This window comes from Pholcus phalangioides, unplaced genomic scaffold, assembly GCF_987345545.1.
Source record: "Pholcus phalangioides strain wild (caught in Gottingen) unplaced genomic scaffold, Ppha-v1.0 ptg000018l_1, whole genome shotgun sequence".
Taxonomy (NCBI): Eukaryota; Metazoa; Arthropoda; class Arachnida; order Araneae; family Pholcidae; genus Pholcus; species Pholcus phalangioides.
In genome coordinates this window covers 17131517-17158170 of record NW_028301611.1, presented here as the reverse complement: position 1 = coordinate 17158170, position 26654 = coordinate 17131517, and positions in this window count along the sequence as shown.

Sequence of the window (26654 nt, the reverse complement as noted above, 5' to 3'; positions counted from 1 at the left end):
ACTTTTTAACTCCCGCTTCACGGTTCCCGCTGTTGCGGCCGCTGAGTTATTGAACGGCACATTCTGGAGAGTCTGTCGAACCGAGCAACCCCATACTCTTTATCTCTGAGGAAGGGGTTGGAAGAAATCAACGGACTTATAATCCATGCAAATAATGTGCGCTCGTTTATTTCCATTTTTTTTCCTCCTGCCTCCCTTTCAGCGTCATATTACAAATAATTGCAGAGACTTTACATGGAAAATAAGCACCTTTCGAGCCAATCGAGATTTTCAAATGCACCGGGGAAAATTGCTCTTTCAGATCTTGTTACTCGTACTCTACAAGGTGCCAAAGATTTTCAACTTTCAAGCTCAATCGAAAATCCTACTAAACTACAGGAAATAGTACGGGTAAATTTGCTCGCGGATTGTTTAAGAGATGCAATCAACAGGCTAATTTTCGAACGAGGTAGCTAGAAAATGTAAAGATGTAAGGAGATGTTTAAGATGTCATATTTTGGGCACTTTCATGCAATCGGTCATATTTGAAAATAAACAAACAGCAACAACAAACACATCGCTTTTTGATTTCCCAAAAACCACTATTTCATTCCTAGGGGACGCCTTCTTATGCTTTTGAAAGGGACCCATGGATGGCCCAATGTTCTGAATTTTTAGGAGTGCACACTTTCCCCCATGCATTTGTAGGAGTACGAACGCGACGCTTGCGCATTTATAGTTGTTCGGAAGCTTCCTACATATTTCTTGATGTAAGCAAACTATCTACGTTTTTCACGCCGAAAGCAAGCCTCTTACGTATAACTACTTGTACGAAATCCTCCTACGCATTTGCAGCTGCACGCAAACCTCTAACGTGTTTCTTGATGTAAGTAATCCTCTCCTACTTCCTTGAGGGAAGCAAGCACAAAATCGAAACTTAAACTTACTCGAAACAACTGACTGACTCAGGTAGATGCATTTTCTCAGGGAATACCGAGTCTATAGACTCCCATAAGCTTTCCTGTTTGATGCGTACTAGCTGGATGAAGAAGATCAGAAATTGTTTGTATGTGATTGTTCGGTGTGTGTGAGTGTGCACGTGTATAAGAGATGTCAATAAAATATGATAAACTTTGCAGTCTATACTGCACTCAAAGAGTCAGTATACGTCAAATTTATTGAAATCATTTTTGAAAACAGAAAATATGAATTCAATAAGGTGTGGCTTACTTATTTATCATATAAACTTGGAATTTTCCTAGCTAAGCTTAGTCCGGCTCGAATAATTTTTTTTTTTCCAAATAACATTTTTGAGAAGTTCCAAAATCCCCTCGAGATTCCATCACCTGCAATGAAGAAAATTAGAAGACTGGGGGGTCAATCGTTACGGGAACACGTTACGGGTCGATAAATCGTTCTCGTTACGGGAACACGTTTGAAATTCAAACCCTTCCATCTGGACGGCAATCAACAGTGCGCCTTAATGGCAAGCGTTGGGAATTAAAAAAAATAATAATTCTTTTGAAATTCTCAAAATGCTAAAATCATCTAAGTTCTACCAAATAGGGCCTGTAAAATTCACGAGTAAACATGCCAATTTGCCTGCACTTCTTGGCTCTAGTAAGTACCTTTCCGAAGAAAATATTATTCAACATATCTCAAAGAGAAATATTACAGCTTTACAAGTACATAAGAAAATTTGGGAACTAATTGGAACTTCATCCATAATCCACAACCACCCAAGAAATTCCGATTAGAGAGTTTCCACTGAAAATTTAGATATTTAAACCAAAATTAAATTCAATTTGCGAATTTTTTTAACCGTATCTCTGCTTAGGGTGTGTGTGTGTTCTATTTTTTCCCCTTCTTCCAGGCGAACGTGTATAACAATATAACAACTGAACTTATTTTTTCCGGCTAAGTTGTACGTATAAAGCACTTTCGTCGAGCATGAGTGCAGTTGCCATTCAACTAACAACTGTTAGAAAACCTAAAGAACTCCATCTTAAATAAAATTTTCCTCAGAGGATTGAAATCTGCATAGAAATTTATAATCAAAATTTCCTTGCTTTACACACTCATAATATATCACTTGGAAATAAATTTATAACATGCAGCGTTTCCATAAAACCGATAAATAAATTAAAGACGGATCAATATCCTCGAAAGACTTCAATTAATTATGTAAATTTCCAGTCGGTTTTCAGTGGAGATCCACTGAGCGATACTGATGGGTACATGCCGGTGCTAAACACACCCAATCAAGAATTCTAATGCCATCTTCTCTGGAAATTGATAATGCAATTTCACTAATTCCACCATTTCCTGGGAAAACCCTACGAGTACTTTAATCCAGCACTACAAGTTACTCAAGGGTCATTGATCAGTAAACTCGACTTTAATTTGACCAGATGTGTCACCTACTTACACATTCTCTCTCTCTCTCGCCATCTATATCTTTTACAAAAGCTGGCGGAGAGATCTTCCAGAGGAAAATACAATCTCTAGAAGTATGAATTCCATGATGCGCAATCTATATATACACGTATCTAATCAGCTGAAGCATGTCTTCATAAGAGCCACAAAATTGGTGGCGGAGTAGCACTGGATACATATTCAATTCTCCTCCACCCCATTCTCTTTAAAACCGAAAACTCTTCGCATCGGTAAATTATTTGCGAGGAATTTTAATAAATTCCATTAACTAAAATGACATATTCCTGGGGAAAATTTTAAACGAGAAACTTCACATTCATAACGTGCATTGGAGAAAGGTTGCGGCTAGTTTTGTTATGGATTTCAGTGGCAAGAAGAGAAAGAGAAGAGGGATGTAGAGAGAGAAACGGATAAGCTAAAGGGTGATTGATTAATTATTTTAATTAAGCCAGCGATGTTTCCCAAAGCTTTAAAGGCATCACAATCATTCGTTGCTGAAGAGGATTTACTGATACATACCATTGTGAGAGTCTTCTCTCTCTCTCTCTCTTCACTTAAAATTCTTCTCTTAATGTCTTAAATTAAAACGAGCCTACACACTGTTCTTTTAAGACAATTTTTTGTTTTCTCATTGGGTAATTAAAATTCTTTTCCGACTAAAGAACATTTATTAATGTTACAAGAGAAAACAAATTTTTAGTTAAAATGAATTTTTCCCACTAAGAAGAATCATAATGGAAAAAAAAAAAACCAAAAAAACAAGTTATTGTAATTCTTATTTTCGATTTTAATTAAAAAAAATAGTTTCATATTATCATTACCTGATTTATAATTCAAAGATGCGCGTAATTGAAGCGAAAAAAATAATAATAATGAAACTAATAAATAAATGGAATAAAGGTAAAGTTCTGATCGATCGATCGATTTAATTATTCTTTCTTCCGTTGCCCTAAAGAAATGGATTTTGTTACGGGCAGAAAAAAAATGCCAAAAGAGAGCTCAATTTGTCTTCGATTTAATTGAATAAAAATGCATATTGAATGGAGGATTTTTTTTTCTCTTGAAATAAACTTTAACCTGGATATTTAGAGTCATTATTCTTTATTTCCTTTTGGTGGTTTATTCTCTTTTGAGTAATTGAGGCTTCTGCAGACTTTGGATATATACTTTAGTTCGATTTATTTTTTTCCTTTGAATTGAATTAGAATAAGTCGAGTATATCTTTAGAAATTCGTATTTGTTGTCATCTTGACTGGGGAAACTTCATCAGTTTCAGAAGTTAACTGAAATGAACAATGAGTAAATATTTGTGTGTGTTTGGAATCGATTATTTCCTTGCACCAGGAGTAAATGTAAGACAATATGGTTTGTAAAATTCCGATAGATTGAAAAGTTTGCTTAGTGTTTAATAGAGCTTGGATTTTTAAGACCTAAAGATGAAACGTCGTTGATCATGTGTTAAAATTCCTTAATTTCACAATTTTGAACCGATCGTATGATATCTGTTGTGTTTTCTCAATTTCAACTATTTTTTTTTTTAATGGCATTTAGCCAATTGTTGATTTTTGGAGTAATTTCTATCCTTTCTTGTTATTTGATCTGTCACTCTAATATAATTGTCACATTTCTTCAGGGCAAAGAAATTATAAGAGTGTTACACTTTCCCCCTGCTGGGGCGAGAAGAACCCAATGAATGTACGCTAAGCCCGGAGCCTACTTGCATTAACATCATCGACTGTGATACAAACCATCCATGGAGACGAAGCAACAATTTGCCCGTAACTGAACTCGGAATATGCAAATATTTGGTAGACAACATGTGTGTGTGTGTGATACCAATGCAATGTAACATTTTTCACCTTCACTAAACGCAGTCCATACGCTTGTGCAACTCCAAAAAAAATGTGGTTAACTTACGAATGTGGACAATGGTGAAAAAGTACAGAATAATGTCAAATGAAATTTTCTCACGAAGAGGTTGAAAACTTATCTGAGAAACAACAGAGTTCCCTGTTCCAACACTTGCAAAAACCACAGACATGTTAGAAATCAATATTTATTCATTTTTGCATTCAACAGGCTTTAGAGTGATTTTTTTGTGTCTGCCTATCCCCACGTGTAAACAGGTTGGGGAAAACATTAACTCATCAATACGGGATCTGTAAATTGACCATTAACTGCAACTAAAGAGCATTGACGTGTTTACGACCCCAATGCATTTAACATTTCCGTGGACATTGAGAGAACACAACATAAAAACACTGAACATTTCAAGCGAACACGAATCATGGAATATAAAGTCGTGATATTTAGATTATTTTGTACATTTATCAAAATAGTTGACTAACACAAAAATTTACTCATATGCAGAAAAACCATCAAAACGCACTTGGAAGTTTGGAGCATATCAGCTGCACTTGACTTACAGTGAATGGTCATGAAATATCGTCCTATGATGAAAACGAGGGTATAATAGCCAAATTTATGTATGTACGTATACTATGTGTGTACGGTCTCCATACAAATCTACAGTTTTAGACCGGTCGTTGCAAAATTTTGCTTATATATACCAAACGGGACCCGATTTAAACGATAGACTACTTCAGAAGTTCATCGCAGCTGAGAAAATTCTCGAAGTACGGGAAAAAACTGTCGGGCAACGCAGTGGCTTGAGAGCCTCAACAATTCACTTTCGAAATGTTTACATTGGCTACTGTGAGTCCCAAAAAATTTGCTTCTGACATCTACATGCGTTTGGAAATGTTTGTCATTTTAATGCTTCTAGTACATGGGGAAAACCCATCTAGAAGATCGAAACATTCTAACCTTTCATGCCTATCCTTATTGTTCTTTACATACGCTTTTCATTAATGAGTTGCGTAAAGAATCGCATTTTAGTTGAAATGATTTTGAGCATTAAAAAAATACGAGAATTTCATGAATGAAATGTTTGAAATTCCATTAATTTGATAGTGGTTTCTGATTATAAATGAATGAAAAACAGAAAGAATGGGAAAAATAAATTTTCCAGCATTTATTTACGTAATATTAAGTTTACCTCTTTTTATTTTTTTGCTAAAGAACCGACATTTTAAGAGGAGAACAGCACTGATTCATTAACATCTCTGAAAATGCGTTTGTAAATAATTACTTTGCTCTGACACATTCACGACTTTGAAGTAAACACCCAATTTTTCTTAGCTGTTGCTAAGAACAGAAAACGAAAACCGAAATAATTAATTGGATCCCGTGCTATTTCTACTGGAAATTATAAGCAGTTTTGTGCATTGTTTTTGTTGTGTTATTCCCGTTCCTTTTCAACCCTCTTAAAACACTTTGCACTTATTCTCTTCTCAAGCAGCGGTTAATTATATTTAAATGAGTTCATAGCGCTGAAACTTTTATATGCTGAAGCCTTTTTAAAAACACGCGAGAACAATCTGAAGACTTGTACTCATTTGTGTGTGAGTGTGTCCATGCTTTTGTTTTCCCGAGATTTCCCACTTCTTTAAAATCCTCTGATCAATGAACTCGCGAAAATACTGCACCGAGTCCAAGTAAAAAAGTGCAATTCACTATTCATAAATCATCAGATAATGTCTAGTAAGAAAAACATGTTAAAGCTCCCCTCTTTGCTTTCCGTTTATGAACTAAACAATTATTACACATGCAAACATCTTGTCCACACATTTATAATGTCTAGGAGTTCTCTCTTCTTTTTTGTTATGTATACTCACGTTCAAACACTAATTGCCATGTAGCAATTAAAAACAGTAGAATTTTCCGGAGATGGTATACGAAGCAATAAAGCCATGTGAGTTCTCTTGTATGGTCGCTGTTTCGTTTTTTAATTGTTGTTATATAATTTATTTTCTGTCAAAAAAATTATCCCTCAGCGTTAGATTAGATTTTTATAATTGATGATTTACTGTTAGAATTGCTATAAAAATTGCAAATTCAAATGAAAGAACTCGTGAAAAGTGATTTGGAAAGATAACTACACGGCACATTTTTCATACAAAAATCTTATTGCTGGTGGTTGGGATCGAATATATTGCACAATTTTTTGGACAGTCACTGTTAACACAGTTTCTATTGGAATTCATAATAAAATGACGAAGTGTTAACACTTCAGACTGCAATTGTTTGCAGTTTCGCACAAAAATTGATTAGAACGTGGTGGGTTGGCAATACCTCCGACAATAATTGTTTGCAACTTAAATTAGAAGATATAAGAAAACGGTGGAGCAGCAATACGTCACACAATAGTTGTTTACAATTCACATCAGAATTGGTAAGAGAATGGTGGAGCAATGATAATTCCGACAACCATCGTTTGCCGTTAGGTTCGATAAGAAAATGCTGGAGTGATAATTCTGGTGACAGTAATTATTTGCAATTTGAATTAAAATTGTGTGCGCGTGTGCGTGCGATAAGACAACGGTGGAGCAGCAATACTTATGTCACAATATAGTTTACAACCCGCATCAGAATTGAAAAGAAAATGGAGTGTAAACTTTCACATCTTATTGCCAGAGACTTCAATTTCTGGGTTTACACTCACTGGAATGGCGTAGAATCGCTGCAGATCTGAAGATGTGCTACAAACTAGTCCACCAAATTGTTTATCTACCATCGAGAGAGCCTTTCTTTGATATCATAGACAAGCGAGTTAACCTACGTAGGCATCGTTTCCAAATAAGAATACCAATGGCTAGAAGAGATTGCTTTTTCCACGGATATAGATGCCGTGTGGCAAGAATATGGAACAGTCTTCCATCAGAACTTGTATGTGCCTCCTACGCAAGATTTGCTTCCACTATTGGGGATTTCGACCTGGCTCCGTATGCGAAGTGCTTCCCGTACTGACTATTTTTTTTTCTTCCAGTATAAGTGCATTTCATGCCTTCTGGGGTTATAGTAAATAAATAAGAAATTGTTTGCAGCTCACATAAGAATTGATAACGGGCGGTTAGGTCAGCAATACCTCTGGCAATAACTGTTTCAGGTTACATCAGAATCGATAAGAAAACAGTGGAGCGGCGATACTAATAATTGCTGGCAGTTTGTTTTTAAATTGATAAGAAAGCAGTAGAGCAGCAATACTTCTGACAATCGATGTTTACAATTCATACCAGAATTTATAAGGAAATGGCAGAGACGACAGCTACAAACATTTTTACGCCCGTTTACATTAAAATCGATAAAAAAAATGGTGAAATGGCAGTACTTCCGCCAATAGGTTTTCGCTGTTTAAATTAAAATATGTAAGAAAACGGTGTAGAAGCATTACTCACGACAATAGTTGTTTATAGTTTACGTCGTAATTGAGAAGAAAACGTTGCAGCAGCAATACTTCTGACAATAACTTTTTCAGTTAACATCGAAATTGATAAGTAAACGGTGGAGCAGTAATGCTTCTGATAATAATACAGCTCACATCAGAATTGATAAGCAAATTATGATTTAAGTGTTAAGTATGAAATTAAGGTATCCGACTACGTTGAAAACGTCATTTTGGAAGAAAATATGGATTTTCATTTTTTTTATTTTTTATAAAAGCCCTATTTGTTGTAATTCCAAAACGGGCCTTGTTTTGTTTATATGATGCTTAGAATCAAAGTTACGTTCACTTTAGTGTTGCGTTTTTACATACAAGTGATACGCGAATAAAGACTTTAAACATGATTTACGAAGAATGCTATTTTTGACACTTTACTTGATTTGTGACATGATTTGTAAAAATTGATGCATTGCATCCTTACGAAATTTTAATGTGATATTTTGCTATATATCGTTGAGGTTATGAACCAAAATCTAAGGTCTATCACATATATTTTCTGAATTACAGTATTTTATATACAAAATGTAGGATGAAATTTCAAAAAAATCACACGTACTTGAACATATTTCGGTGTAACTTATGAGCATATCATGCAATCCTTTAAGATTTGGTTCATAACCTGCAACATTACTAGCTAAATGCACTGTGAAAATCACAAAGCATTTCATTAATAAAAGTTTTTGCAATTGTGTTTCGAATATCACATGAATTTTGCCTAAAATTTGACATAAAAACGACTTTTTCCTAGAAAATATAATAGATAGACCAAAATTTGTCACTGTTTTCACCCTTTCAAGACACTTTCTATCAAAAAATGTATTCGACCACTCCAAACCCATTTTAAAGAAAAGTGACAAGAAACGTAGTCGGATACCTTAAGTGTTGATACTTCCGACAATAATTGCTTGCCGTGTATATATTGCAATTGATAAGAAAACGATGGAGCAGTAATACCTCTGGCAATAATTGCTTGCAGTGTTTACGCTAGAAATGATAACAAAAAAAATAGAGTAGCGGTGATTCTGAAAACCATTATTTGCGGTTGGCTTCTCGAAATTGACTGCCAATCTGTAAACACGTGTCTAACTCAAACGTTGTGGTGTCTCATAAGAATCAAAAACCTTCGGAATAGTGGGAGAGGACTGCGCTCTAAACAGGGATATTAAATCTGCCACGTTACAAAGATTCCTGAAAAATTTAGGTTGAATATACCCAGTAATAATAATGATTTTCCTGTTGAAATTGCTGCAAATTTTGCTAAGGTGGTGGAAAATAGTTTGAGGACAACCGAAAAAATCATCATACACCGAAAGCTTCTGGATGCAAATACTATATATATTGAAATTTCAGAGCGATAATTAGAAGTGGAATTGAGTATTTTGCAGTAAAAATGGTTTTGATGAGTGATGTGTTGCTCAAGTAAAAAGTTATCCAAATTAAAGTAAAAGCCATGACTTTAATTTGGTTAAGGTAACAGTTGAGACCGTTTTGATCAGTCATGCGCTGTGGAATCAACTTTTTTTTTCTGAAAGCGTGACGATGAAAAACCAAAAATTTTTAGGACATAGTAAATACAAAATACTCGCTCTAAGGTGGTTAGTGATGTGCTGTTGGTTAGTTTCATAAATGGAAACGAGAATTATGTAGTGGAAGGCTGCACGAGAATAATTCTTTCTCTCACTATTCATAAAGAAAAGACGATTATTCACAGATTTCACATGAAAACAAAATCTGTAATTCAGAAGAAATACAACTTGATTTGCACATGCCAAAATGTCTGGTATGCAAAATCGAAGTCCAATCTCCCCTTATAAATAGTATGGAGCAAAGCGATGTGAATTTGCCAAACAGCATATAGCTTTCGGTGACAAGATAAATGAGGATGTTTTCATTGATGAGAAGAAATTTAGATTTTAAATATTGCTGACAAATGCAATGACAGAGCCATATTTCGGAAACATGGGCATATCAAAACAGTTTCATCAGAATTTCTATTTTCTGAGGCATCTCTCACAACTTCTAGACGGGTTTTGCACCAACAAGACAATGTTCCTGTACATGTTTAAAAGTCTAAAAGTGTTAGTTTCAAGGCAGTTCAAGTAGAACTTCTTGAGTGGCCATTGAAAAGTATTTTTCTTAATCCTGCAGAGTACTTGCTTTGCATTTTGGATCATGAAGGATATAGAAATGGTACGCAGTACGAAAACAAACATGATATCTTATTGCAGTCATCAAAGAGGCTTGGAAGACGATTATGCCTTATCTCAATCAACGACATCCCGAATGGTAAATATTATATAGAAAAAACAGTTTTTTTCAGGAGCAGTGCAGCACTCACAAACATTATTTCCACTGGAAAATGTTTAATTCTACCAGTAATTAACGGTCTAAAATTTCCATATATTTACATCCACAAGTTTTCGAGTCATGGCGATTTTTCGGTTGTCTTTAATTTTTTCCATCACCTTTTAAGACGTTACGTCAAGTCCACGGCCCAAAAATACACACGCACATACTAATTTACATATTCACGAGCATGTTAGAAGAAACGGAATTCAAAGAAATTGATAAACACACACACACTATAGATATTTGCCCATGGAATGAATTTATTTTTGTCCATATACAAATTTTATTCCATATCAGAACAATTCTTCAATGACGAATCATTTTTCTACTATGCCCGTTTGTACAGCTACATACACTCTACATTTCTCTTGCTTAAGATTCCGTATGTTATTCTCTCCGACAGCTGGTGCAGTTCTTGGCACGTGAAAAGATTCCTCTCTTGCTTCAGGGGGTCTCTCTCTCTCTTAGTAAAATAAAATGAGATAGGAAAAAAAAAATGGCACAATAGCAGAAGGAAGTAAATTCCTTTGGTAGGAGCAAATATGTGAAAGAAATAGTAAAAAGAAGTAGGTTCAAACAAAATGCTAAGAAATAAAACGGTGAGGGAGAGGGGGGGAGGGATTGGAACATGGGGAGCCCGTGGGGCGCAAGATCACAAAGCCCGAGGCAGACAAGGCAATATTTTTTGAATAAATATCGATGAAGAAGCAGAAAAAGAGAGACGGGGGGGGGGCGAGGAGGGCGCCTGGGTCAGTCGGGCGTTACTGGAAAGTTTATTCTCCCCTCCGAATCTGTTATAAGGAGACAGACCTCTGCCGCTCCAACAAGATTAAATTCAAAGCTCGAGGTTTCGACTGATGTTTGCTTCAATGCTCGAACTCTCTTCCTGCTTTATTATACTCTCTTCTTCTTCTTTTTTCATTTATATTATATGGTCTATGTTTTTTTGATTCCGCGTTTCTTTCCAAACTGGATCAGTACCAATATTTTGTATGCTGGGGCTATTTGTGGAAAGGGGTTATGCAAAAAATACACGAAGCATTTATATCGCGGTACTCGAGAATTCGATTTCTCTAACTTTAATGTCCGGGACGACACGTGCTTAAAATTACACTTATAAGAGAAATTTGAATGGATTGTGTTCCTATATTTGAATTGAATTCATTCAGGTGAATAACAATATTAGTTATTTTTTCTGTATATTCTCTCCAGGATTTGTTAAACACTTCACGTACAAGCTTTTTGGCAACAAATTTCGATCATCTCTACTTGAGGAATCAACGATAAAAGCTTGTTAAAAACTAGCAAACGTCTAAAAGCTTGCACGAACCTAACCACACGTTAAAAGAAAGGAAGGGAAAATATATGTATAAAAGGAAAAAGTATAATAGATAATCTAGATAATAGGGTTGTTTTTAGTCCTCTTTTCACTCTCATTATACGTGTTCGCTTTCGCTCTTACATGCATGTAGTAGAAAGATGCGTTATATGTGCTGAAAAAAATCATTAACAGGTTAATGGAAAGAAAGAAGGGAAAGAAAAAGAAACTTCAGTTGATAGGGTTATTGTAAAGATCTGCGATGGTGAAGCGAGAGGGAAAAAAACACAGAGAGCTTGTTTGATTGTTTCTGCACTGATGTTTGGACGCAATATTACGTCCGTGACCATAAAGGGATTAATATGTGATTTTATCAATAGTAAATTTAACGAATATTATTATTATTTTGTCAGAAAATAAAATTTTTTTTATAAGAATTGTTAATAAAACGGATAGCGAAATGGTTCATGAATTGTAACTTTACGGCTTTACAAATTTACCAACGACACCTGATAATTAAGCATAATCGCCGGTGAAAGTGATAAAGTTTTCAGTATTCATCAAATTCACCAACGACGATTGGGTATTACGCATAAACACAAACACATGTCCACAACAGGCAAAATGCCCAGCGAGATGGCTACGAAATAAGATATTACCGGTAATCTCCTGTAAAAGTCCTTTTATAGTGTTTATCGAATTTACCAACTGTAGAAACTGGAGAAACAGCGAGACACCCAGACTCTGTCGCAAGAAGCAACATAACCACTTCACCCCCAGGGGGGGGGGGGAATTTACCAACTAAGTGAGTCGACCCAAGTGAGGCCGAACAGTGAGAGATTGGTGGTTCGATTTCCCACAGAGGAATGCGAATTTTCTTTCCGAACTCCATCTCGATCTCCGCTTGGTTATCCAGACTTTCGTACTTCGACCCTTGGGTATTACGCATATTCGCCAGTATAAATCTTTTAATTTATCAAACTTATCAAACTTTGATAAGTATGCATAATAACCGGTAAATATCGTATCGTTACATATACTATCGTTACACAGCAAGATATACTTTATTATTCAGCTGATGAACAACCAAGTCTGTCCATGTTTTATAAAACACGCAAAAATTTCTATATTTTATTTTTTTCTCCACACTCAATACAACGAAATCCAGGAGCAAAAATTATATAACCGGAAAAACTTGTGCACATCTTTTCCTTCCATTTTTGTTTTTTTTCTTCTCCAAGAAGACAAGTAATATTGAGCTGAGTACGGGAGCTTAGTATTCCAGAAACTTCTGCAGAAGTTCTTTTTCCTCCCCTCGGAGAAGCGGAATCTATGCTTTATGATTTGAATATTCGATCCAATTTTTCCCTTCTTACTCGTTTTTTACCACCTCCCTGGCATCCACAAAACTTCTTGGTCGTCGTTCCAAGTAAGACGCGTGCACACACACACATACCCCACCTACTCTTCGTCAATATTCCTCCAGTTTTTCTCCTCATCCTGTACGAACCTATATTTCGTCAGTCGACGACACTAATAAATTCCCTTGCCTCTAGCAAAGTTTCATATATACATATATATATATATATTTCTGTATACATACCGTCCCCCCATCGCCACCACTCTCCTTTCTTATACCCGAAAATCTTCATTTTCTGCTTTGGTTGCTTATCCGAGGCACCGACTTTGTCCAATAAAAGATCCCGGGAACCACCAAACTGCCTCGAGTCGGAATTTCAAGAGGCATATGCGGTGAATGTTGATTAGAGCGAGCGGATTTTTACTTGTGGCCGATATCCATTCTTCTCCTTCATAAGGAGAGAGAGAGAGAGAGGAAAAAATACAGAGAAATATATAAAAGATATAACAAAATTTATGTAGGAAAATATGAATATTTTATTTATTTATGTTAACTTTTTTGTGTCGTGAAAATGAAGTTTAGTTTTTTTGCTTTGATCCTTCTTTTGTGAGGAATATTCTTTTCGGACCGAAAATTTACCAACTAGATTTAGTTTGGAAGTGATCCCTTAATATTTTGTAGTGGATACTCGTTTGTTTGCAAAAAAAAAAAAAAAAATGGTATAGGCTTTGTTGTTGACAAGGCCGAACGATTTAACGTGAATACGCCTTTTCTGCCTTGAATCGCGGTAGACTTTTGGAATAGCTAACAAAAAATACCGATGTCGTCGTATATTTTGGGTTTGAAATGCTCGAGATATAGCAGAAAACAATCTGTGACGAATCAGGGCAGCGGGCCTTGTACCCAAGACCGGAAGAGATGTTAAAGATGTTGAATGCACACCTTCGCAATGTGCGATACCACTGCTTTTGACGTGCGGTGCATACTTTTTGAGATGTAACGTACAGCAGTTTGTTACGAATTAAGGCAGTGGGCCTGGTGACCATACGGGAAGAAATACATAAACCTAAGTGGTATCGTTGAATGCACCTTTGGCAGGTGCATCTGACGATAACATTGCTTTTGACTTGTCGTTTGTATTTCTTATAAAAATACAAATGCAACGCCACAACAGGCAAAATGCCCAACGAGGTGGCTGAGAAAAAGATGCCCATAAATGTCCGGCGCCTTGAGATATGAGCGTCTAAAGAATTTCGTCACCCAACTTTTTGCGAATACTCCCCGTATCGTCAGATGGTTTGTCCAAAATTTGTCCACAGGCCCATGTCTCCTACTCCTAAATGCGATATTACTGGTGACTTTCGAATGTAATGCACTCCATAACAGTGTGTGTGTGCGCGTGCGTGCGTGCGTGCGTGCGTGCGTGCGTGTGTGTGTGTGTAGAATCGACTACGCCCCCCCCGCTTAGTTCGTCATGACGGATATGAACCACTGCGGAGGAAGCCGATGAGCCCAAACGACCCTCCGTAATTCCTTAACCCTAGCAGCAACTACTGGGAAACACATCATAATAAATATCATAAACTTAGGGAAGAAGCGCTAACTGTTGGTTCATTTTTTCCCATAATTTAGTTTCTTGAATTCTCAGCGAATACCTCACTTAGTAACGTAGAATTCGATTCAGAAGAGACAGGGCAACAACATTCTAATTTGGTTTTTGACATCATAGGTGTCCGTATAAAAATTCCGTTTTTTTTTAATCATGTGTAAAACTATATTTTCGCTGTGAAAATTTATACACGGTGATTTTTGAGATCGTTTTGAGCATTTTTTATTTAATTATAACCATACTTCTACGGTTGACGTTTGATGAAATAAAGGCTGAATTAGGACTTGCCGGACACCCTGTATATTTTAAGCCACTCAATTTAGTTACATGAAACTAACATGAATGGAAAACATCAAACACTCAATTGAGGAAATTTACCGAAGACCGGCAAACAGGAATGACTCTGGAACTGAGCCCGGTTTAAACATGTGAAATCAATGCTCAAGATGTAACTGAATAGAGAATTCCTTCGAGATGATCACAGGGAATGTTCGAGTAAATATAATGGCTGAAGTATTCTTGTGATGTGCAGGTACCTTCTCTCAGGAGGGAACACTGAATAATGAGTAAGCACACATAACTCGGGTTCAAGATCAAACAATTATGGAACATGGAAAAGAGTCTGGATAATACGACACACAGAAGCGAACAAGGCTATATACAGGGTCATAGCAAACATGGAAAATTACTGGTGAACCATTGAATCTAGGGAATACTTGCTAATCAGAAGAAGTATCTAAATAATTCGTAGTACTCAGATATGCCATTCATATTGCAAGGAGTTGGGTAGTTATCGAAACGGGAGGACAATTTTTTACACACACACCCTGTGCTCAAAGACCCAGTACGAAAGTTATTGCCCTGTCTCCCCAGAGGTCACCAAAAAATATATGTTTCCAAGTGCAATATTTACTGAGACATTTTAATTCAAAAAGTGGTAGAAAGGGAAAATTAGTGTACATGTGCGTAAAACGCATTGAACCCCCATTGTTCTATGCACAATAAGATGCCTACATGTGTCATGTCATTGCTATTGCCTGTGTTCTAGAAACACTACTGCTACTAACAAACCACTCATGCACCTTGTCCATATTCTTCTGCCGAACTTCTAACGAATTGATGCATGTTGGAATATGCGTGTTGTGAACCCCTGACGTAAAGATTTTTTCTCTCTATAATACTTGATGCAGTGTTGCCATCTACTTTATGTAAGTTTAATGATTGGATATTTGTACAGTTGCAGGGATGTTGTTCTCTGTCGCGAGACATTTTAATGGTAAGATCGGCTCGCATTCGTACCTCGAAGTTCGGAACCACGGAAAACTAACATCAGCCGACCCGTCCAGAAGTAATACTACTCAACCGAACATGCACCTCGAACACAGTCTTCTGAAGAATAATTTCTGGAAATACTGTGTGCGAGTTTTCCGTCCTCGCTGAGACCGCCTTAGGACGCCTGCGTTACTCTTTGACAGCCTGATCCGCCTTCTCCCTCCTCACCGAGTCAGTAAAGAAACGATGTGAGCGGCGGTATTTCGCAGTCGTGGCGTACCACTCCCGCCTATGCTACACCTCTCGTGTCTCTTCACAGATTCAGGCTAGAGTCAAGCTCCAGAAGTACTGGTACTTATCTTTGAATTTAGAAGCAAAAATGACTCACAGTTTAATTTTTTTGCATCACGTACTATGAGTGAATTATCAGTGGCGTAGGTGTTATATTGTTCTCTGTTGAGAGACTTTCTTTGATGGGAAAGTTCCCATTTGCACTTTGAAGTTGGAAAATCCATAAAAACCAACTCCAGAGCCGACGACTGCGTCTCTATGCTGGCATTAAGCGCAACTGCAGCGAAACGTTTCTCTAAGCGGCTCTCAACAGTAAGCATGTGTTGAGGCAATCCCCTATCGACACCACAGCACTTTTATGACTGAGTATGTGTGGTTCTCTCATCTTACATATCAAAAGGTATCAGGGGCCCAAGGTCTAAGTAATGTACTGCCCAACCCCTTCCACCAAGTCGGACACTACTGCTGTGACTTGCTATGCGAGTTCATTATACACCCCCCCCCCCCTCATTCACCATACTTTACCGCACACCAACTCTAGTCACATATCACCATACGGTAATTTCCAACCACTGAAGTTGCGTAGGAAATGAAGGCGCCATCTATCGGTGGTCGCCCCAATTTCGGTATGTAAAGAACTTGCTTTAGATTTTTGACCAGATTCGAACCCGTTAACCGTCATAGTAGAAGACGAGCCTCTTACCACTGCGGCACTAGGGCACCTTCCCATACTTGCCTTCCCATTCCCCGTTCAACCACCTTCTGGTTTAGGCCGACGCTGAAGACGAACTAAGGCGTGGTGACTACTTGTCTGTACAGTTCCGGTCCAACCGCCCTGTGGTTTAGTCCACAGGGCGGTTTATTCCACTTTTACCATCAAGGTTCATGGGTTCGAATCGGGACATATAACGTCAAAACAAGTTCTTTACCTACCGAGCTTGAGGCGACCACCGATGGATGGTGCCTTCATTTCCCACCCACCTCCACTGGTTGGAAATTGCCGTATGGCGATATATGACCAGAGTTGGTGAGCGGTAAAGTAGTAATGAGGTTTAGTCCCACGCTGAAAAAGAATCTCCAGTGTGATGCCTACTTGCCTTCTCCTTCCCCGTCCAGCCCCACGTTGAAGACGAATCCCCAGTATGATGCTTGCTTACCTTCCAGTCCCCGTCCTACCGCCCTACGTATATAGTTATCTTTGTATAACCCATTTCTTCTAGATACATTTAGACTAGACAGAGACACCCTGTATTCACTTTAAATAAATGCAAGACAGAATAAAAAATGGGGGGCATCAAACAATTGCGATTATTTTTTAGAAGAAAATCGTTATTAATATTTGAAAATATGAAGGCAAAAAAGGAATAAAAAACGAGAGCACAATAATAATAGTAGAAAGTGATGAAAGGAAAAGAAATTACTATAATAAAATATGGAAAAGGCCATTGTAATAAGAGGAAAGTAATCAATTCCAAACGTGGGTTTGAAAGAAAATTAATATCTTTTCTCTCTCTCTCTCTTTTGGTATCTCTTGGTAAATGCCAATAATCGTGGTGTGTATTGTATGTATATACGTGAATTCTACCCCTTTTTATTTCACTTTTAAAAATAACAATACAGGGGTAGAGAGGAAGCAAAGTCTTCATCATATCTATAACTTAGGATGAAGAACCGATACCAGATAAGACCTTTAGAATCGATTATAGATAAAAAGCAACAGACAGCGATTATGGAACCGGGGGGGGGGCGTCTTTAGAGAACTAGTTAGATTCTGAAGGGGGGGGGAACCACGAGAAAAATTGAAAATAACGGAAAAACTGTATAAAAATAGAGAAATTGGTCCACACATTTCTACGCTTCCAATATTTTCCTTTTCACCCCTTATGATTTAATTTTACTTTCTTCATTTTTATATCGTTTTATATACGAAAAAGAATGTTCTCTTCACACTATTTATTTTACCTTTCACTTATCAGCGAGGAATCTTCAATATATATATATATAAGCTTGGGATCCTCTAATCAATCAAACTACCCAATGGCTTAGGACATAAATAACTATTGTCTATAGAAATATATTTGGATATTTTCTTCAAAATAAAATGGTGGATTATAGTTATTAAAATACTTGTGCTTTGTTTTGCGTCTGTGGATTGTGCAAATTCTTTGAGAAGATGTATAAAATAGTCCAACTAGAGTAAAGTTCATAGCGGCACGAAACACTGCTGTTACGGCTAAGCCATACAGATGTACCTCGTCCACATTCCTCTGCGGAACTTATAACGAATTGGTACATGTTGGTATGTGTGTGTGTGTGTGTGTGTGCACGCGTGCGCGCGGGTGTCCGTGCGTGTGTAGTGAAATCTTCCCGGAAGTTTGTTTCTGTGTAATATTTGTTATGTGCAGTGCTGTCATCAGCCATCAATTTTTCTAAATATGCATGAAGTGAAATGATTGAATACTATACCGTTGTAGGCCTGTTGCTCTCTGCGGCGAGACTTTTAAACGGAGAGATTTGCGTGTGTGTGTGTGTGGGGGGGGGGGGGGGTACGAGAGTCTAATACAACTACTAAACCACACAAGCACCTCGTCCATAATATTCCTCTGCGGAACCTCTAACGATTGGTACATGTTGGGATATGCGTGTACGTGTAGTAAGAGACCTGACGCGAAGTTTCTCTCCGTGTAATGCAGAGCCGTCATTTCAATTTTTCTGGGGGGGGGGGGGGCGAAGCACATGTACGTATATATATATATTTGTATATATATATATATATACCATTTTTGTGTATTTTCAAAAGCCAGTTTGCCCCCCCCCCACCTGGTGTAATGCTTGTTATGTGTAGTGCTGCCATCTGCCATCAGTTTTCCTAACTATGAGTGAAGTGGAATGATTGCATAATTTATCGTTGTAGGCCTGTTGCCCTCTGTGGCGAGACTCTTTAACTAAGGTAGACAGAGTACGCAAAATTTAATTTGTTTCACGGTGCACATACTGCCCCAAATACTCACTAAAACAGGCACGATATTTGGATACTTTTTCTAATTGAAAGCGTATTTCCATATCCAACGGATGAGAAGAAAAATACCTGTGAAAGGAGTACCATTGCACGCTGTATGTAGTAAAATGCAAAATATGCCTTCATAACTAGTACGTGATCTCTGACACGGGAGTTATTTCTCATGCGTGTCAGAAACTCGCTTAACGTCCGGCAAATATCGCGACATCTACCGAAAGCAAATTCATGTCCCTAGTTATCGACGCATTGAAGGGACATTTGACAGCCAGCGTTATGGGATTAACTTAACAATATTTTTACCTCCACGAACAGCATTTTTCGAAGCGTAAACCATTCCCATCGTAACGACATAGTTTACGACAGAATAATAGCGCCAGAGAAATCCCCTCCATACGCAAGAAGAGTGTCAAGTCTCTAACGTCTTTTGGAACGGTCACCCAACGCCCCCCCCCCCTCTCCAGTCTCTCAAGAATACAAATTCACCGAGGGACCAAAAACTATAAATTCATATTTCCCTTCCCGAAGCCGTTATCAGGATAATGTAAATTTGATGCGCCTCCTACAGTGATTAAACTGCAGTTTATATTTGCTGATGGATTGGTAACTAAAATGACTAGAAATCATTAATCGGGAAACGTGGAGGGTGATTTTGGGATGGAAAGGATTAACACGCGTGCATATAAATAGAGAGCATGAGAAAGGGAGTGGAGAAGAGAGCAAATGTGTGCCTGTTATATACACAAACACATTTATTCTGAAATGATTCCGCTGCAATCATTTTGTCAGATGCAGCTGCAAAGCCTTTTACATTCCGTATGTGTGTGTATACGATGCTCTCGTATATGAGTAAGTACGCGTGAGGTAGGCGTTATTTCGCTGTGTTTTCCGGTGAAGGGCTCGCGTCAAGGATTACATACCAAAGTCATGAATCATACCCATGAATAATGTGTTCTTGTTTTCCCTGTGAAAAGATCTGCTCCTCGTTGAAACTCTCGGAATTTTGAGATCGTTTTCTAAATGGGAAAATTGTCCGTCTCCCGATGGACTCTAATGTTCACGGATATGCATATGGAGCCGAAAAATCTTGATGGATTTACTATTTATTATTTATATTCCACATGTGCAATGCACGCCGCTTATTGTGATCAAGTCGGAACTCGGGGTTTCTGATAAAAACAACCAACTAATAACTATATTTAAAAAAAAAATCCCGGTTGTCAGCACGATGACTTGAGCCTCGTTTAGATGGGAAACGGAAAAAACGGGTTTAAAACGCGTTTCGAGGATTTTTGCGAAAACCCGTTAACATGGACCGGCACTTCAAATCCCCACTTTTCAGATGTCGTCAGAGGTCACGAGGGTCGGCCGATTTATCCACCAACAATGAAGGGGGAAGTTTTGTTTTCCATTTTTTTTCCCCTCATGAGAGAAAAAAAGTCGTCAAGTAGGTGCTAGAATTCCCAATGCCACTGCAATATTGCACATGTTAACGGGGTACATATGCCCTCACATATGACCATACTCGGTCGAACGGGACGTATGGAACTGGCACAATTCCGTTTTCCTTTTCTAAGCAACAGGTTTCATATTGGAAAATTACGCTTTGTTTTCCAGTTACAGTCAGCCACCCTCTTAAACGGATAATGGATACTCTTTAAAAAGAATACTATCCTCCGTCACCAAACTTTCATCCATGGAATGTTACGGGAGAAACAATGTTATCACATGACAATGTTAAAGTTCCTCGCTTAACATGATTAATTTCAACGACTTTCCCCTACTTAATCGAGTTATACGCTTCACACGTCAACAGTTGGTAATACACATCAACCTCATAAGACACATAATGTCTTCATTTAATGAAACATTTAGATCAAAGGGCAATATAATACTTACTTAAGATAGACACATTGTAGAGTAGGCACTGGTCTCCAAGTATTCACGTTTTCTGTGATACGCACACTTAATTAATTTATTTTTGTTCTCTGTTGAGCCAATAGAAGGCGCTAACTTTCCCAATGAGAAGTAAAAATCTTAGGTAATGTGATCATTGTAATTAAATATAATTTTCATTTCATTTTCGAGATCATAATCCGTAATTATATCCCCCTTATCATTCAACCACTAAGAGATCAAAGCATAAAAAATGGCATATCCCTACGTATACAAAACTCGTCGCATTTTCCCCAATACAAATTTTAAAAAACCGAACTTCGGCCAGGAAAATTATCTCGATGTAAACTGAGAAATTCGTGCGAAATGGGTTTTCACCCAACTTAGATTCGGAGTGGACCAATACCACGTATAGAACACAAGGCCTCCGCACGAAGCTTGTGACGTCAATGAAGAAGGCTATTTTTCCTATTGCCATTGGATGTACTACAAAAAAAGGTAAAGATATCGCATGCGTTGGCCTACTACATCCATTGCCGATAGGTGAAATTACCTTCTTCAGTGACGTCACGAGCTTCGTTGTATGGGAGGCCTTGTTCTATAGGTGGTATTGAGTGGACTCGATTTTCGTGAATGGTAGAGTATTGACGGAAAATCAGGAATAATAATTATGCAAAAAGGTGAGAAAACTTTGGATGAAAAAGCAAAAAAAAAAAAAGATAGCATTAACCAAAGTCTTCATAATTATAAACGAACTTTTTCCAGTGTTATGATATCGGTCTGTAGCGTACTTAGAGAAATTTATAACAATATCCAAACGATAACATTGACCATTATTAGCGACAACCACTGTACTTTTACATGTTCGTAATTTTATCATAATTTTGCGGAGAGATTTTAATAGTATTTAACGTCTATACTTTTCAGCTCTCGTGGTAATAAATTTGCTTTTAATCTCAAGTAATTTTTATTTGTTCAAAAGACATCACGGAATCACTTTATACGTAGTTGAATAATTCAACAGAATCCATAATCAGCATTTTAACATTTTAATTAAGATAATTTCTCTTCCTCTTTTATCCATCATCATCCCGCCTAATAACCATTTTCTTTGCCGTTTCGGGCTGTTAAAATTTTAGCCGCTATGAATCAAAATTTCATACTCATATTTTGTTCGTTTTCAGAATACTTCGTTTCATTCACATAAACGGGGAGGGGGGGGGGGATGAAGTCAGGGAGTATTTTCATAATTACTATTGCATCAGTGATTCGTGCACGTCCGCTCTTGTGAATATTAAGTATGTATGAGTTTTTGTTTTTTCCTTCGGCTTGAAAGACGAAATTGAAATTATTCATAAATCCTGGTAGTAAAATGTTCCGGAATCATTTTATCGATTTATTCAAATGCATTATAATAACTGGGATTTGCATTTTTCCACAACACTGTCACGTTCTTATTTAATTTCATGGTGGTTTTTGATTATTGTAATTCGAATTAATCTTATATGGATGATCATGGAAATCCGACAGGGATCTGACGTACCTAAACATTGTGACCACACTAAATAGTGAAAAATTACTTCTTTCAATAGAGCTTGAAATTATACATTTCTCAATGAATCTCGAAATAACATCTAAAATCAATATTAAAATAACATCTTAAATGAGTATTGAAATAAAATCTTAAATGAATATTGAAATTGCATCTTAAATGAGTATTGAAATAACATCTTAAATCAATATTGAAATAACATATTTCAATAAATTTCTACACAAAATCTTTCAATGAATATTGAAATAAATCTTGAAATTACATCTTTCAATGAATATTGAAATAAAACCTAAAATTACATCTTTCAGTGAATATTGAAATAAATCTTAATATTACATCTTTTTCAATGAATATTGAAATAAAGCTTAAAATTACATCTTTTTCACAATGAATATTGAAATAATACCTTTCATTAAAAAAATTTTTATGTAACTTCTTTCAATAGATCATTATTTTATTCTCTCAATAAATCTTGGAATTACATTTTTCAATGAATCCTGAAAGTACTTGTTTCAATAACTATTGAGCTAACATTTTTCAAACAATACTTAAATACCATATTTCAATAAGTTTTCTAAATATATTTTTTTTCAATAAATTTTTAAATTGATTCCTTGAATAAATCTTGAAATTAATTCTTTAAATAACACTCTGTAACACGGTTTTGGTTTTTGGTTAGCAGACCAAATTTGCCAATGGTTTACGACTGAAAAAGTTTACTATAACACCAATTTTTTACTATAAGCTTTGTTTTTGTGATAAGTGGAATCAATATTTTGGTCTTGGCCCTTCACCATTAGCTGATTGGATGACTGAAATATTAAAAATGACAAATACTTTCACGCTGATAATAATTTCACAAACTGTTAATAACTTTTAGAATATAAGTCATGTATCTAAACGTATAATAGAAAATAAAATTTAAAATTATAAAAGCAATGGGACTTTTTCCCTATCTTTGTTCCTATATACACTTCATATTCCTCTTCTTTGCTCCCAAAAATATTTACCAAGGAATTTTCGATGTGTTCACCCTTATACACATGCTCCAAGTCGAGAACTCTTTATTGAAGCTGATCTTTTAAGTAATCACCTATTTTGAGTAAAATATTTTTTACCATTTTAACAAGAAAAATTTTGTACCATTTTTCTAAAAGTAAAATTTCAAAAACAACGTAAATTATATTTTTCAAAAGTTTATTTAGCGATATAAATTTTTCCGAAAACACAATATATACTTAAAAATAATGATACATACATATATATTTATGATAGTTGAAAATAACATTTGAGAGCAGTAATTCAAACACACAGGGTTGAGATCTGAGAGCAATTCTCGGATAAAATTGGGTACGGTATTTCTATCGGGGATCTTCTCCGGCAGTAACTATACGGATATTATGATCGTAAAAAATAAAACAAGATAAGAAAATTTAAGAATGAAAGGATGATTTTGGAATTATTCATGAGGATACAGATGCTCTTGAGATAGACAAGGGAAAAAAATGAGTGGCCGAACTCTCGAAGAAGACAATATCTATACTTTAGAAGGAGAGAGGAGCTACTTTCGCTATCGGGAGATGTTCCTTGATGAGGCATTTGAGAACCGCCCCGGAAATCTTGTTTGGCCATTGTCCCGCCTGTCCCTTCGAACCAACCAATTTCTCATCAATCAAATGAAACTTTTCCGTGAAATGATTAAAGAAAAAGTGAAAATCTTTTGTGTGACTTTTGAGAAACACGAGTAAATACATCCATAAATTCCTCCTTATATTAAATTTTATCGATATTGTTCCGGAAAATGTCTTTCACAAGCACTCGAGATGGCAAAGCACGAATCAATTTCAAGGAAAAAACAAATTTATTTTACAGAACAGGTTTTTTACACGTATTCAAAAGCAGCGATTTGACGAAATACCCTAAACAGCGAGCGAATTCTCTCACCTACAAGAGATCTCATACGGTAAAACTGAACATAGGTCTGGCCTGGCGGCGTTACTATATAGGTAAAAGAAACTTTGCAGAACAATCTCCAGGATTCTCGCGAGATTATTACACTCCTCTTGGCGCTATGACATCACCAAATCATCGGAGCTGTTTGCTAGATTTTCATATATATATATATACACACCTTTGTATATGGATAGCGGAGAGACATCATCCTCGGATATGTCGCGGTATATAAATGGAGGCATTGTCAGCAATTGTGAGCTTTGCCCTGAGTTAGATCCGACCGTCCATGTAAGGTTCCGGTCAGTGTACACGGGATTCAAGGAAAGATTGAGATATTCGTTGCCTCTGTAGTCAGTTAGTCAGTGATCTAGGGCATGGGTTCGATTCCCCGCAAGGCCAGTTGATGAATTTTCTCTTTCCAAAAAAAAAAAATATATATATATATATATGCACACAAAAGTGCGAACGATATATATATATCTTCGCATCAGGCAGCTGTTACAACCTTTCTATGGGTAGCGGAGAGCGACATCATATTCGGTTAACGGTTTATGTTAGAATTTTGCGAAATCGGTATTTGGGCTGAACGTCGATTCGCATAACTTTCGCTACACGTTCTGAATACAAGAACGACGGAAACTTCAAACTGCCAAGAACGACAGAAGCGGTCATTTGACAGTAATAGGGAGAATAAACATACATTATTTTTTACCGAAATTTCTTAAAACAGTATCTATTCTGTCTCTTTGAATTGTGTTTGCAATAAACACTTGTTCATGTACAATTTTTTTTTTTTTTTTTTTTTTTTTGGAATTTTGGCAAAAGGGCTCGTTACGACATAAACTAATCCCGTTAGTTGTTACTTTAGAAGACGTTTTGACTATGATTTTTTTTTTTAACCATTGTAAACTGTGGCTTCATTTTCACTTGGCAGTAAAGTGAAAAGGTTTGAAGTGTAATACGCTTCAGAAATTTGAGAAGAGATTGCACATGCCACACAAAAAAAACAGTAAATATCCATTAAATACTGAGCAACATAAAATACATACGCAAGATCGCTTTTCTATGCCGATCGCATTGTCTGCTGGATGAGTTGCTTTTTTCGACAACACAACGACACTCATTAGTAAAGCAATAACATTTCTTAATTTCTGCAGAAATTTTTCTTTTTTCGTGATTTCAATTTTCGTGTGTGCGCGGTGTTCAATACCTAGATCTTCTCAGCTTGCCAACAGTAAAATTATCTTTTTGCTCGGTTAAAACCATGATATTGCTTTTAACGGCTCTCCCACTGTAACCTGCATAACCTGCTGCAATCTTTGATTGGAGGGGGGGGGGGGCGGGAGCCTTTTACAGTGAATTTATAGCGTGAAAAAACAAAAAAATATAAGAATTGTCTTGACGTCCGGGCCGGAGCCCTGCCCATGGGTAAAATATAGTGATAAATGAAGATTTTTTTCGTTGTGTGACGTTCTACATGTGAACGCAATACAATAGACGTGTAAAGATCCATAAACACGCTAATTGAATAATTATCAATTTTCTATACAATTCCCCCCCTCTCCACTAACTTGCAATTAGAAAGTTGTCACCCTGGATTCTCGATTAATTATGCATAATAATGCATGTATCACATTTACCGCCATTGATAATTGTGCTTTTGGGATATATAGCATGACAAAAAGACGTTATATCTGGATGTAATGATTAGTAGTCTTTCACTCCCCCCCCCCCCCCAGTTAAATTTGTCCCGCGAACGTCTGCCGTCACACGCTCAGTGGGAGTCAGGGTAGTTGCAAAACATCAAGCGTCTCGCCAAGTGTTCAATGCGGCGTACGACCGAGATACCAATCCCGATATGGCGGCACAAACACATACACACTGTGAGGACAATGATCCAAAAGCCATCGGAAACTTGTCAAATGTCACTTTCACCGCTTACTCAGTGATTCGAGCAAACAAAGGAAGGCCACACGACAAAGACCAAGGGAGGCTCCATCCGGGCCACGTGGCAGACAAACAAGTCACATTTCCTCGGCCGGGCGGCGCAGGGGGGGGGGGGGAGAAAGGGCTGGGCACTAAGCGCATTAAGAGTCACTAAGCGCACACGGCCGTACTAAAATCTCTGACGATGGTTAGGGGGTTGGTGAGTGATAAGGCACAGGATCGGGATATATAGTAGGAGAAAATGAGGATTGGGATCTCATCGATCTTACTCTGCTAATGTGCCGGATTCCTTCTACTGAATTTCCGAATAGAGGACAGAACTATTCCGGGAT